The sequence below is a fragment of the Lepisosteus platostomus genome, chromosome 28 (assembly GCF_059453375.1).
Source record: "Lepisosteus platostomus isolate fLepPlt1 chromosome 28, fLepPlt1.hap1, whole genome shotgun sequence".
Lineage (NCBI taxonomy): Eukaryota > Metazoa > Chordata > Actinopteri > Semionotiformes > Lepisosteidae > Lepisosteus > Lepisosteus platostomus.
Genome location: NC_142638.1, coordinates 6990354 through 7000947, shown reverse-complemented (window position 1 = coordinate 7000947; position 10594 = coordinate 6990354).

Sequence of the window (10594 nt, the reverse complement as noted above, 5' to 3'; positions counted from 1 at the left end):
TTGTATTGCAGTGTTAGACGACATAATTGAGAAGGATTCTTAATATTGACTTCAGAATTTTTTTTTAAAGGTTACAAAAAACACACAAGAAAGAATACAAATGAGAGGAGACCATTGGGCCCACGTAGTATATTTGGTAGTCAGTAATTGATCCAAGGATCTTCTTGAAAAAGCAGGGTTTTGGGCTTCTATAACCTGGCTGGGTAGCTTGTTCCAGACCCCACAAGACATCCTCCCTGTTCTTGATTTTAAATGCACTTTCAAATAGTTTCCTCTTGTATCCTGTATGTTTGGGTTTTAGTCCACTGGGCTGACTCTGTCCAAGCCTTGAAAACAACGAATTAGCCTGACAAAATAATACGACTGGTGTCAGTTTGATTTTTGTCTACTGCATTACCACATTTAGCCAGCAGGTGTCAGGAGCGTCACAGTTTTCACTTCTAACGTGCGGTGCCCCTGCTTAATCGGCACGAGTCTTGAAGACGTTTATACGAATGCAATTATTATTAATTCTAAACATAGTAATTTCTATCAGTTTAGAATTCAAAATAATAAAATGTCCTGCTCAGCAGAGCAGTTTTTATATTCCAGTAAAGGCTGTTATAAAATGAAAAATAATAATTCCAAGTTTCTGCATTTTCTTCAGTAGACAAATAGGGAGGTTTGAGTTAAAACATGGTTAGTTTTTTTTGTTTCTCTCTTGACTTGTCAGGGCGACAAGTGACTGTATGAGGACCCAGAAGTACTCATGTTGACAAAACTATGATTACAGAGCCTCAATTCATTTCAGGCAACTTATTCTCTATCGTCCTCAGCAACTCATTCAAATCTACTGTACTCCCACTATAGGTCCAGAAAAAAAAAAAACATTAGACATTTAATTTAAACCTTTTGGCACCAGGCTGGGGCAGTTGTTTAAAGTGATCTATGAAGCTTACAGGACCAGGGCTCTCAGGATTGTAGAAACCCACACTACAGTTTCTGGCACCTTTGCAGCTTCGCCTTCACAGTCCCTAAGCAGCAGTGTTTCCACTTAATTACCTGGTCTGATCAGATCTCAGAAGCTAAGCAAGGCTGGACTTGGCACTACTGGGATGGAGAACTCCAAGGAAAACCAGGTTGCTGCTGTAATTGCTGTTGGTGGACCAGAATGAGGTGCTCTCCCTCCTAGATCAGAGCTGTGGGATCTTTTAAAAGCATAAAAGCAAGGTATTATTATTATTAATAATAATTAATAGGAACAGTGGATCACATCCAAATCAAGACAGGGTGCTTTGAAAGCTTATAAAAGGAAGACATTGACTGGAAGAACATGCACTCCAGCGCAGCTGGCAAAACGTAAGTGTATTTCCTTACATTTAAAAATACAGTTCTTCCTGATCTGATCACTGTCTCGAGATATGGAGTTACTGAGCAGCACAGGAGAAGAGAGAGGAGGAGGACAGCACTGGCTAGAGACAGATCAGCAAGAGCTATTGCCAAGGCTCTGCTCCCAGGCCATGCTTGAGATTCATCACTGGGATGAAGAAGGTTATGTGCCTCCCCCATCTGGGATCGTCAAGTGTCAATCCGCTCCAAGCTGCCTTGTGGCACTGGTGTAGGTGAGGCATGGGGCATGTGAATGAAGTGCGTGCTTTCTGTCCGAGAGCGTGCACCTGTCAGTCGTTTACGTTTCTTAGAAACTTTCAGATCTGCCAGGCCCCTCACAGGAGAGACGGTCTTTGGTCAGAGTTATTTAGCTCTCACTAAAATCTCTGAGAGCTGACCCTTAGCTGGAGAGGCAGAGTAGCTGCTGTTGCACTACTGAGGATACCCCAGCTCTTTGTATGTCATCCTTTGGAGAATCCGATCACAACTTATGGATGGCACAGCCCAGGCTAGAGCCAGAAATGTCCTGGACTACAGTCCCTTTAGACAAGTGGTTTTATAGGCTTTCAGGAGACCCGAGAAAATGGTAAATGATCACATGCTGTCCAGCGTGGCCCCAGTTACGACAGTAATTTCAAACAGAAAATAAAAACGAGTACAAAGCGTGGCGTCGACAGAAACTGAGCTGCTGATGGAGAGGGCGAGAAGGGCAGGGTGTGAGCATGTGGAGCAGGGAGGAGGGAGGAGGGAGGAGGACTGAGGGCGGAGCAGGAGAGGCATGGACTTGTGACCCGCACTGGCCTGGAGCTGCCCTGACTGCAAAAGGCCATCTCAGGGAGTCCATTATAGCAGAGGAGGAAGCTGGGGATTAAAACACCAAAGAGTGCCAAGAAAAGAGGAGCTTCCCCTGTCTGTGTGTGTGTGCGGGGAGGGGGGGAGCTTCCCCCATTGTTCCCATCATGATTGAGTGGGAGTTAGAAGGGGCCCTCCTGGCTTTGTGTCTCTGTGTTTGCGAGCTCTCCGGATTGGGCGAGACTCCGGGGCTAGGATGGGGGCGGTTGTTGACTCTCCTGCTTCAGAGAATGAAGTCCGTCGTCCCCTCTCCAGCCCGGCCTGTTTACGAGTGCCGTCAATTCATCTTCTCAGCCGAGCAGCTCAAGGATATCCCTTCAGCCCAGCTCTTTATTGACAGACTAAAGTGCGGTTTAATAAGGCTCGCTGGACGCAGAATGTGCCTGCCAAAAAAAAAGGTCTAGCTGTCTAGACTGGCAAGGTGGTGAACACTGCCCACTTACCAGCAGTTCTCAACCATACTGACATGCATACAACAAAGGGGGACATAGGAACATCTCTGCAGAATTCTGCTGGTGTGTCAATATCAGCTGTTCCCAATCCTGCTCCTAGTGACCCACACACCAGGTTTTTTCCAGCCAAGCCCTCAGTTGCACAATCAAACCCTTCACTTGACTTAATAATAAGATTCATGTGAACTGTTTGTTCCCAGCTCTTAAACCTCTTGAAGCTTTAACTGTTGTATTTTGTAGGTGAAGTAAAATCCCAGACTTGTGACTGGACGCAAAATGCACATATTCCAATGAAGCAACTTCATAGACCAATTAAGGCTTCAATTATCTAATTAAGGTGGAAAGGTATGAAAACCTACCTGTGTGTGGGTCACCAGGACCAGGATTGGGAACTACTGGTCTCTATCATCATAAAATCCTTTAGTTGCTGATTCACTGGGCAGCTCCTACAGATGAGCTGCCCCAAGAAGGAATGACTACGGTCACTCCAATTACCAAAAATACATGTTACCAAAGAGTGCCTTTTGTAACGTTTACCAAGCTCTTCCAGATCTGAAATTCGAACATTTAATCTGGGAGAAATACTGATTATATTAAATTAAATTCACCTCCATACTTTTTTCACAAGGCTCTCAATTCCCTGCCCTGCATGACTTAATACCCGTTACCAGCCTGTATCACTGTAAACCTTTATTGTGAGAGGAAATGTACAACAGGAGCCCTTTAACTAGACCACAAGCTTTCTGGGGGCTGGATTAAGACAACAGTCCCAGCAGCTGCAGTCACATTTAACAGCTGGATTTCCATCCAGGACCCAGATGAAATACTGTAGGGAATCTTAAGACCCTGGCAGGACTGGCTGTCATAGATCAGTGTGTTTGTAATTTGAATCTCCTGATCTGAAAGAACCATATTTTTATATTATTTTTTTTATATTGGAACACAAGACTGACTGAGCAGTTCCACTACTACCTCTACTACCACCCCTACTGCTACTGATATACAACGTTCTTGACCCAAAAGGCCAAGGCCATTGGGTATCCATTAAAAATGGATGGATGTTCTTGTCCAAGCAGGTAGTTAAAACAGGTTTATGGTTTGAAACTTTTTAGTCTTTAGAAGGATGAAAATTGACGGTGCTCCTGGTTAAAGAAAGAAGCAGAAAGAGTGAAAGAGTTTGTCGGCACAGGAGGCTGGCTTCTGGGGCTTTGAAGTGTTTCCGTTCAACCGCTCATGTGCAGAAATGTCAGAAGTCAGATGCCGTGGAAGGTGAGACCTTTGTGATGACACCACTCCCCAGCCTTCCCAGTGGCACCATTGTCTTCCCATGCTAGGGGCCTGGCCCTTGCAGCACAGAGGGCTTGACTGCTGTCAGGGTGTGCTGTGTGACGAAGGGCCAGGGGATGCCCGAGGGGCCGGCAGTGTGGAATCCCAGCTGGGAAAGGGCTGTGCACGCCTCATCGCAAGGCAGTGACGTTTCTGAGTGACAATGAGTTTGCAGCACGGACCCGTCAGGACTGTCTCACTGGCTGCGGGGACAGCTGGTTCAGTCATGCCTAGACAAGCACCGAATGATGCAAGCACAAAGACAGCGGGGAAACCGTTTGCAGAGCCATAAGTGGTCCATCGGCATTCAAACAACTGAAATAATTCCTTGCATTACTATAGTGCATTCCAACCAAAGCCCTTTACATATACTGTGGGAGGATTTCCACATCAGCAGCCAGCTGGGTGACATATTGAACCCATTATGTACCAGCAGCCCCACAAGATAGCAGATCTGCTGGAAGAGTGAGAAGTTTCACCATTCAATTGAGATGGAACTGCAAGAAAACCAAACTGTGCAAGACCAGAGGAATTAAGCTCAGACTCCAGGTTTAATATCCCCATGAACCATACCATGGGCTCTGCAATTACCTCAATTTAATGTCTCATCCAAAGGACAGCAGCTCCAATATCACTATGTCTCCACTCACCATGCTTGGACATCGGTTTGCAAATTTGGTCACCACCTATTGGTCTACTAACACCACTTTTTAGCGGCAACTTGGAGTTCCTTAGTGATCTCCATCCAAGTGAAGATCAGACCCAATCTGGTCTAGCTCCTGAGGTCAGTCTACAAGGTAGTAATACAGCTGCTGGCCGGGACAGGCTCCAGCTCCCCCGTCACCCTGAATTGGACTGAGTGGTTAGAAAATGGATGGATGGACTACTGGAGCAGCATTTCAACAATACTAATGTGACACCTCCAGCACCCTGTGCATGACCTATGTGAGGCCTGTGCAAGAGACCTACTGAAATAGCACCCAGTCCCTCTCCTTGTTGATCACCAACACTCCCAGAGGCCAGATGCCAAGCCAGAAACGTCTGTGTCGTCATGTGTGCTGCTTTCTCCTCTCCAAACGCCCCCTGGACAATGACACCAGACTTGTTCCCGTTTCACAACCCATACAAATACCCCCCCCCCCCCTCCCCAACACACGGATGAAAAAAATAAAGAAACAATACAGGGGTGTAATAAAAGGCTAGGAGCTGTGTCTATATGCTCATGAACTCAGGCTGTTTAACCGCACTCCTCTTCATTTCCACCAGGGGCACCTCGCTTCATCAGAGATGGTGCTGCAGTAATGGTGGTGGGGGGGGGGTGGTGTTTGAGTTGAGTGCTGGCTGATTTGCCCAACAAAATGTGTAATTCCTTGAGATCCCTTTGTACCAAGTGTTTAAAGAATGAGAGTTTGGAGAAGAAGAAGCAGAAGAAGAAAGAAAGGAAAAGAAAAAAACTGAAAGGCGGTGGCGGCGGCGGTGGTGGTTGGGGGGGGGGGGGTTAGTTCGAAACTTTTCTGCTACAGTGCTGTGTAGACGCCCTCCTAATCCTGGTTTTATTAGGTGCCTGTCTCAGGCCGGGCCGCGTATTGAGTGGGAGGGGGCGGGAGGAGGAGAGGGATTGAACACATGTCCCCTTTTGTCACTGGGACATTCCCTTTGGGGCTATGGGGGCGGGGGGCAGTGTGTGTGTGTGTGTGTCGGGGTGGGGGGACAGCCTGTGAAAAAGGCCCGGCCTGGTTAGAGCTGTCTTCGGGTCGCCGTAGAAACCGGCACCGCAGGGGTCCACCGCCTCCGCACGCGCACGCACACACACACACACACACTCGGCCCCTCTCTCACTCAGCCCCCTTTCTTCCCACTTCCAGCCCAGCGCCCTTGCTCTTTTTTTTTTCTCCCATCTTCCCTCAACCCCACCCCGCCCCACCGCGTACCACTTCCAGCCCATCGCTCGGCACCCACGGAGCTCCTGCTCCGGATCCACACGGGACGGAGCGCACCAGCCTCCGAGGTGCAAACACTGCATGTCTGAATCGCCGCGGGGGTGCACTGTATGCACGTGCCACAAAATTAGACCTGCCTTTTCCAGCGTAGTCGAGGACAAGTCATACCGATGTTGTCTGGACCGTACACTTCAAAGAAAAAATAACTTAGACTCCTCTAAGTCACAGCAATGTCTCTAAGCTCACCTGTGTATGTTATATGTAGCCGTATGTTTTCATTGTAATATGATTGGATTGAATGGGGATATTTTTGTACCTGTGGTATAAACTTTCACATACTGTACAGTACAAGATTCTGCAGGGAGAGATGCACGAGCACATGTTTCCGAAAATGCTTAAGAAACCCCTGCAACTTGTCGTTTTTCGTGGGTGGGCTTGTACATGGAGAGGTGGAAAAACACAATAAAATTATGTTTAAAAAAAGTGCAGTGTTAAGGCATTGGTTTGTTATACACAAATGTCTTCTGCATCACCGCGCCCCTGTCGACACTAGAAATGATTACCGCTGGCCAAGACTTCAGGAGTGTGCAGTCCCTTGACTTGCCCACTGATGTACGACAGCTCCAGTTGCACAATCCTGTATCGTTTTAAGCGACACGTGGAAATGTTGTAAAGCATTCCAGGAGTGTTCAGTTACAATTTAAGTTACACACAAACATCTTACATTACGTGTTTGATTAAAGTGACATGAAAGTATGTAATATTGCATATTTGTGGAATCCAATATCTACGCAGTTATCTCCTAGTTGTTCACTTTCTCCCTTCTTGGAAGATCACCTAAGTGCATAGGGTGTAGAGGGACTGGATTTGAGCACCACAGTACCTTTCTGCAGAAAATCCAACATTTTGATTTAAAATGTAAAAGGAGCAATTGACACCCACAGCCATCAAAGACACGTTGAGATAACTAGTTTAGTTGTGTTCTTAAGAAAAAAAGCAGCATCCTTTCTCATCACAGATATAACGCCTCCAGACCAGTTTCTGACATGTGCTTTGTGTGCTGTAAAATAAAACGTCATGAACAACACCTACAGTGCTGTGCAAACAGACCCCCTTGGACCTGGGACAGTAGTATCAGAGACAATTCTGCAGACTTCATGGGAAATAATGCCTATTTAACACCCACAAAAAATACAGAGCCTTAAGACTGTACTTCTGCATAACTGTGCTACAGTACATCTTCAACGAAATACATCCCAAAGGCCACTGACCCCAACGTGATAAGCCTTTTTCTTCCAGTTCATTCGGTGATGCCCATTCCAATACAGAAACATCCTGTGGCCCACCGATTCAAAGCCAGTGCCTGATTGCACGCTGTCATTAAGTTAATTGCAGCATAAATGATTCCCCACTGACCTAACATTTCGAAAAGGCTATCATAACTAAAATAATAAAGTACATTTACCTGGATCTCAAACCTGACAGGTCATATTGATGACGAGGTAGTTTATTCAAATGTAATAAACCAGACTTGTAATTCTTCCCACACAGCCTGCAAACACATTGAGGTGAGTAACACTCATACTGTAGAAACACTATGTATTGAAAATCACCAATTACACAAAATAGACAAATTCACCACAGGTTAATTGGTATAACTAAAATACCAAAAGAAGCAAAAGAAGCAAAAAACACTAACAGACACTATACAGCCATCAGATAAGCCTCTACAGTCCTGAAATAATTTTAGATGTACAGTGTAAAGAAAAAACTGATTCAATTTCTGTGTTTGGACGCACATAAAATCAACACTTTTGGTTGCTGCATACAATCTATCTGAACTTGTCAGATCTAATTTTCAAAAATGCGAACACTATCTGTTGCAGACGGAATTTATGCCTTTTCTTTTGAACTATACGTTGCAAGTCGAACTAATTTCAGCTATTACAGAAACAGTATACTTCTGAAGCGACTGGTAGGATTATTCCCCTTTGACCATGGGGAAATCTGTGGAATTGGAAAAACTCTGAAGCACTGAAGTTCCTGATTGCACCAGCAAGGAGACTCGGATCGATCGCATCAGTGTCTGTGCTGTGCATCCCCTTTGATCTACAAGACAAAGGTAGAAAAGAAAGGAAAAGACTCCTGTTGTGACCTCCGATAAACAGCCCTTCCCCGCCCCCTTGTGTGGTGTCCTGCTGACCAGGAAGCCAGTTTAACGTGATCTTCAGCGACTGCCAGTCTTCAGCCCTTCTTATTGCTTTCTAGAACACCTAAAAATATACACTCAGTATCAATACAAATGCAATCATTTCTGTGATTAGGGACCGTCAATCCTAGCAGAAGCAGCAAAGCTTTTGACCAAAAGTTGCACAGTGACTCCCGCCAAGTCCTTTTGAAACCCAGGGTCAGCATCCTAAAATCTGTACTGGCCGCTTCTCAATTTCAGTATTTTCCAGGGCCTGTGGAGGATCTTTAACAAAGTGTTTCCCTTCCCTCACACACAGAGAAGCCCGAAGTGAGCAGACCGATTGATCAGCACAGCTTGAGGTCTAGAGCTCATGAAACGAGAGGGGCAGGGATGAAAAGACAAGCTTGCGACAGGAATTAAATTTTTAGCCAAAGAGTTAGCTTCTTTGCTGAAAGGAGAACGCTGTTCAAACCAGGTGATCTGTACACCCAAAACGTAAACAATAATCAAACTAAAACTAGCCATAAATACATTTTTTTACATTAATATTACACTTTGAGTGATGAGAATTTGCAACACTGAAGTAACAACAGAAATGGCAAAAAAACATCTTCCAGGCTCAGAAGGAAAGAACAAGTGAGAGAATAGGAGCTCCTTAGCTTTTAAGGATGCTGCTTTTACCCTGGGCTGGGTGGGGAATGGGGCAAAATGGCTGGGCAAGAGTCCTGGGACTGGAAATCGACACACTTACAATAGTAATGACACATGTTGCAACAGGCTTTCTAAAAATTGTCGAAGTAACCCAGTGTAGTTCAAACACACCCGCCAAACGCTTTCAGCCCCGTGTCTGTCGAAGAGTGGAAACATCAGGCAGGCCACAGATCCTGCAGGTCTCACTGGCCACTGCCTCCATTCACACCTGTGTAGGTACAGCAGGGCCAAACACTGGGGTCTAAGGGGGACTAAAGATGAACCCCAGGTGAGGCACAGCAAAATTAAAACAGCCCACGACAGAACTCCCACCTCCCTCTCCTGTGAACTGGAGCTAACACTGATTCCACAAAGTTACATACACCAAGAAACAGACCCCCCCCCTCAGGAAACAACTCTGCTATCATCAACATTCATCCAGATGCCTTGCTATAAGAAACCAGGGCATTGCATTTATTCCCTACAAATGGAGACGGATGGTGACATTTTTATTGCATCCACAATTAGCAGGTTATCTAGGAATTCCACTTTGCATGCAAGTATGTGAATTATGTCGACAAACGCCTTTTATGTGTGTGACCTCATGCAGCATCACTTGGGCAGAAAAGCTGCATTTTGATATAATATGCATTTTGGCTGATGTTGTTCTCTGCTAGCATGCTGCAAATCAATCTCCCTAAAGCTCAGTACACCACTTCTGCAATTTTTTTTTTAAATTAAAATTCCTAAGGCTTGAGCAATACTCCTGCAGGTAACATGACCTCTAAAAAACCTGTAAATGTAAAAAATAATTAAAAAATAATTTACTTCCAGACTGACATGGGCAATTCCTCTCCTGTTCGACAATCAATGTGTTCATTGTATTAATACATATAGACTTGTTGAGTCCTGTGTTGCACATTATCCGAAGTTTATTTAGGCCGTCCTGCCGCCGGATTGGTGAACCCCCAACGAAATGTGCAGGAGATCAAAGTGATCCCCCAGCCTGAGAGCTCTGTGTGGCGTTTCGGTGACAAAGACAGGGGCAGTCAGCGCACGTCCTGTCCAGGGCTTCCCGGACGACTACCCACCCTGCCCGACCTCAGCGCAGAAGTCGTGAGAACCCACCCCTCCGCTGACCGATTAACCACCATGGCGATGAACACAGGGCCCGGTCGACTGCTCGGCAGGGGGGCGCTGGCGAGACAGCCGCTCGTCCCGAACCCCCCCCACCGCGGAGAAGCGCACCTAGCGCTTGGGAGATCACCTCCGTCACCCGCGGCGCCGCCCGCCTTGCTTCCTTCCCCCTCCGCCGGGCCCGTCGGGGCGGGAGGGCGGTCCCCTGACGAGCGCTCGGCCTGTGGCTGGCCGGGCTGTGCCGGTGCCTGCCTGGCCCATCCTCACGCTTTATTGCTTTATTGTTGCCTTTGTGTCCTGCTGTTGCAGTGGGATGGTTAACCCCCCCCGCCCAACCATTGATCTGCTGTGTGAGTGTGTATATATGTAAGAAAAGGGGGGGGTAAACTCCAGAGGTACATGGGAGGGTGGGTTTGTGGGGTAACAGCCAAGTCGATGGGGCTGAACCCAAAAAAGGAACTTGTAGCTCCCCATCCTATCCCACTATGCATCAGGAAAGCACACCAGCAACCCTACCAGTCGGGGTCAGCTCGTTCTTGGAAAGATTATAGATGCAAAGATCAAGGAAAAAAAAGACTCTACCTTTCTCCCTTTTTTTTCCACATTACCGGGGGGTGGTGGGTGATTGACAGATGGAA